Source organism: Pteropus vampyrus, unplaced genomic scaffold, assembly GCF_000151845.1.
Source record: "Pteropus vampyrus isolate Shadow unplaced genomic scaffold, Pvam_2.0 Scaffold79, whole genome shotgun sequence".
Taxonomy (NCBI): Eukaryota; Metazoa; Chordata; class Mammalia; order Chiroptera; family Pteropodidae; genus Pteropus; species Pteropus vampyrus.
The window spans coordinates 937,745-943,028 of NW_011888860.1; the positions used below are offsets into that span (position 1 = coordinate 937,745).

Here is a 5,284-nt window from a genome sequence, read left to right on the forward strand (position 1 = left end):
GTAAATGTAAATGTAAATGGATTAAATGCTCTAATCAAAAGACATGAAGTGACTGAATGGATAAAAAAACAAGACCCATACATATGTTGCTTACAAGAAACATACTTCAGGTCAAAAGACATACACAGACTAAAAGTAAAGGGATAGAAAAAAATGTTTTATGAAAATGAAAGTGAAAAAAATCTGGAATAGCAATACTTATACCAGACAAAATAGACTTTAAAAGAAAGGCTATAAGAGACAAAGAAGGACCAAGTAATTCTACTTTTGCATATTTATCCAAAGAAACCCCAAATGCTACTTCAAAGGGACATGTGCATCCATATGTTCACTGAAGTACTATTTACAGTATCCAAGATATGGAGGCAATCTGGGTGTTCTGAGGCGCTACATGTATATAATCAAATATTACTCATCTATAAAAGAGAATGAAATCTTGCCATCTGTAACAACATGGATGGACTTAGGGGATATTGTGCCACGTGGAGTAAGTCAGACGAAGACAAATGCCATGTGATTTCACTTACATGTGGAATCTAAAGAACAAAATAATCAAACAGAACAGAAACAAACTCATAGAGAACATTTTGATGCTTGCCAGATGGTAGGAGTGTTGTAGGGGGATGGGTGCAGAAGGAGAAGGGATTAAGAAGTACAAATTGGTAGTTACAAAAGAGTCATGGGGAGGTAAAGTATAGCATAAGGAATATAGTCAATAATAGAGTAACTATGTATGGTGTCAAGTGGGTACTAGATTTATAGGGGTGATCACTTCGTAAATTATATAAATGTCTAATCACCATGTTGTACTCCTGAAACTAATATAATATTGTATGCCAACTGTAACTGAAAAGTAAAAAAATTTTAAATTAATGAAAGAAATACAGATTAATTGTCAGATGTTTTGCAAATATAAGAGAGTATAAAGAAGAAAACAAAAAACATTCATGATCCTTTTTGCCAAAGATAACCACAATAACGTTTGGTGTAATTTATTCCAGTCTTTTCTATGCATGTTTGTATGTGTATGGCTTGTTATAATAACTAATATTCATTGAGCATTCTCTATTCTAGCACTCTAAGTATTCTAAGCTAACTGACTTTTCAACTATCTATGAAGAAAGTATTATTATTATCTCCATTTTAGAGAAAATAGAGAGGTTAAGTAATTTGTTCAAGACACATAGTAGGCAAAATAATGGGGCCTTGTATATGTATGTGTGTTTGTGTGTGTAGGCATGTATTAATGTTCATATAGATACTTGCTATTTTTTTGTAGCTCCTGAGAGTTGGAATTTTTATATCCTCAAATATCAAAGACAAAATTAGCTCCTAGAAAACACTTGACAGTTGGCTGATGGTTTGCAGACAACCTCTGCATTATTATTTCACAGCCTGACATGCTGAGGCTGCCAAGGGATCATGGCTCTGCTTGTCTGTTGGCTCCAGTGCTGCTTCAAAAAGGACTTCAAGGGTTAATTCATTCTAAATCTTCCTCATTTTTGATGCCTTAGGGAGCTAAAGAATCCTTCTCAGGTTCTTTCCAAGGAAAGGCTATCTAGATGCTTTTCCTTCAGGAGAGCATATCAAGTGACTCATATTTCCAGTTCTTATTATGAAGTTATTTTTAAATAAACTGATTAAAATGTTCATTCTTGATAAGTACCTAACAAATATTAATCATACATCATGGAAATAAGTGCTAAACTGATAGTTTCTATGAAACAATAATCAAGAGTAACATAAAGCTCATGGTAGCTAATGGTGACCCATTGGCAGAGCTTTGTGAAATATATTGTAGTGTTCCAGTTATTTATTGCAGTATAATAAACCATTCCAAACTTGGCAGCATAAAACAACTATCATTTATTTTTGTCTGGGCTCAGGAGCATTTTCACTTGGAGTCTCTCATGAGATGGTGGTCAGATGGTGACTGGGGCTGAAGTTATCGCAAAGGCTGTCTGTTCTCTAGGACTTAACTTGGAGCAGAGGACTGGAACACTTATACTTGGCCTCTCCATTGTCTATTGAGCTTCTTCATACCATGGCAGCCAGGTTTGAAGAGCAAACATCCTAAGAGAGAGGCAGGCTAAAACATCTTTTATAACTTTGCCTTGAAAGTCACGTAGTGTCTCTAGGTCCAGCCCATATTCAAGAATAAGGATATTAGACTCCATCTCTTGATGAGAGGTATCAAAGAATTCACAGACATATTTAAACCATTATATATAGAAATTCTGCAAACTTTATGGTTCTCCTCAAAGAAAGGTCATTCCTTGGTTCATTCCTCACAGTGGACCCATCCTCTGAAGTGCCCTGAGGCACACGCAGATCTTCAACACACTTTGATTTCTCAGAGGCTCTCATGTTAAGTACATTGCCTTCTATAACAAACAGCTCTACGATGCCATCTATCTCCTGGATTTCGTCACTGCCTTTAAAAATCCGTGATGGTTCTGAAAGTGCTTTGTGGGACCTGCCATGACTGTATGCAGCTCCAAAAGAGAAAGGTTATGTTAGGAGGATGGATAAGTTTTTCACTGTCTTACAGCTTCTCCTCTCCAAATCAGCCATATGGGGTGGCTGAGTAAAATGGAAATCTCTGCTTTGGTCAATAGCTGGGAGTAATTGGAAAGAGGACAGACAATAGAGGAGTGAAGAGGAAGTAGATCAATCCTTTGGGCCACCATTATGTTGCTAATGACACTTGGCATTTATTGAATTCTACCAGCCTTGAGTAGTAAGCATTATTTTCATCCTTACTTTATAAATAAGGAAACGGTAATCAAAGTGAGCAAGTGATTTGTTCAAGGTTGCATAGCAGCTAGCAGTTAGTCTGGATTTGAACTTGGGTATGCCTGACTCAAAAGGCAGCATCATGGTTATGAGTTCAACCATTGGGGTCAGACTGCTTGGGCTTGAATCTTTGCTTTGGGTGATCTTTGATAATTAATGTCAATGACAACTTTCTCATTGGCAGAGAGGGAACAATCAATTATCAATCAATCGATCGATTAATCTCATAGGAGTTTTAGCATTAAATCAGATGAGGAATTCAGGTGTTTGGCACCTAAATGTTAATTATTTCTCCTCCTCTTCTACTACTTACATCTGCTAGGGATGGTGATTTTTTCAAAAGAATAATATGCTAAAGATTCAGAAGTCTGAGGAAATATAAGATGAGGAGTCTGCCATAGATCACTGTTAGACCTCAGCATTCAGCCACCTACTTCAATTTCTACTGATTCACAGTTCCCATCTGCAAAGTAGACACAAGACGAATTTTGCAACAATAAATGGAGGACCTAAAACACTTCTTTACTATGGCGTTCCAGTCCTTTCTCTATTTCCAAGTCTAGCTAAATTTGCCAACTACTTACCAAGGCAAATACAAATGATACATAATGAAAATTGATTCAGGAACTCAGAGTGAGAAGGAAGGGCTGATGACAAGCCCTCTCCATCTCATTGCTGGGTTCAGAGTACAGTCCAAGTCACAGAGTGGCCAGATGCTGGTCTCTTCTTTTTAGGTTAAACCCTGGAGAGTGAGGGTATGATTTCCTGAAATGTGTTTATACTGCAGCAAAGCTGTGCAATCTGTTGCAACAGGATCTCATCTGTTGTCTCTGTGAGTAACATAGAATATTACTCTATGTTGTGGAGTGTTGGGCTGGATAGGGTCTGATGCAGAGCCCAGCAGGTGGTGCGGTCTGCCTTTTCCCATCAATATTGCTCAGCTCTGGATCAGTGCTGTCTTCCAAACCCAAAGAGGCTGGGAAGTTTTTACACAGACCCTACGTTGTCAGTGTGTGGTTTGGGCCCCTCCCAGGCAGGCTGATTTGTGAATGTGCTCAACTCCAGTGCACTAGGCGGCCTAACCACAGAGCTGTGTTTTGTTTCTCTACCGGATACACCTGCCCAAAAAGCAGGGTTGTCTCATGCTGCAGGCTCAGGTTTGTTTGACTTTTGGAAGATTGCACCCTCCAGATAAACCAACGGGTACAATTGTGTGTACTGAGAACCTGCGGAAGTTGAAAAGTAACAAAATTAATTTTCTTTTCTTTTGGGGGCAGGGGACAATTGTATAAAATTGTTTTTCCATCCAAATGAGCATTCTCCGTTTTCACATCAGTCATTATTTCCCAGAGCGTATCACCCAGGATGATTTTAGGGATACAGCATTAAAGAGCATTGAGTACCAGACTGAAAAAGTCCCTTTTTATTTTTTTCAATTTTTCTCATGTTGTCAAGAAAAAAAATCTTCATTTGAAGCTAATACTTCTTTAACATCTAACACTTGTTAATCTCCCTTAAAAAAAATACGACATGAGTGCAGACCTCAGATTTGAAGTTTTCAATTAGATATAACACCTACATAAATGTTACAATATCGTCTAGATAAATGATATATTCTAGACGAGGCAACCTTGGTTGACCTCACAGATTGCAAGGACCTTGTCAGTTTACAATCCCTTATTTTTTTATTTTTTATGCCTACAGCACCTGGTCTTCCTAGGTGGTCTCCCATCCAAGTACAAACCAGGCCCGACCCTGCTTAGCTTCTGAGATCAGACAGGATCGGGCTTGTTTGGGGTAGCATGGCCATAGATAATATTGTTTTGTTTTTATTGTCATTATTTTTTGGATTATCTTTAATTTATGGCAAAGGATAGAAATTTATCATTTATTTTAGGGCTATTATGTTTCTTTTTAAAATGAATTATTTAGGTTTTTAAAATAAGTTAATTTAAATAAAAATATAAAGTAAATAATTGTACAGGTGCTTTTCATAAATAATATAAGTGAGTGTAGTATGTGGTGATATTTGAATATGGTAGAAACTGGGAAGAGATTACACAAATATCTGTCAGGACTAACTAGGCTTTAGAGTGAGACAAACTTGGGTTTGAGCCACTGTCTGTCACCTACTAGATGCATACCTTGAGCAAGTTATTTCACCTCGTTACATCTGTAACATCAGAAGAATAAAAGTTCACTACCCATTTTAGTCTTCTTGTGAAGACAATGCATATCTAGAACATATCATAGTAAGTGCTCAATAAAGTTAGTTATTTTATTATTGCCAAAGAATCTATTTCTATTTCTCAGAACTGTGCTTGTATAAGCACAGTGCCTGGCACATGGCACACAGTAAATTATAACCACTCCTATAATTGCTATTGTTATCACACATTGCATCATGTGTTAGTTCATGTCTGATTTGAAGCAGATGTCAAGATGGGAATAAATATGCAGGGGATTTATGGAGGAGAAAGAGAAAAGA

At 37.2% G+C, this 5,284-nt stretch overlaps 1 pseudogene; it reads right to left on the minus strand.

Moving 5' to 3' along the window:
* Positions 1-4,491: 4,491 nt before the first annotated feature.
* On the minus strand, positions 4,492-4,610 carry LOC111741557 (annotated as a pseudogene).
* Between the last annotated feature and the right edge of the window lie 674 nt (positions 4,611-5,284).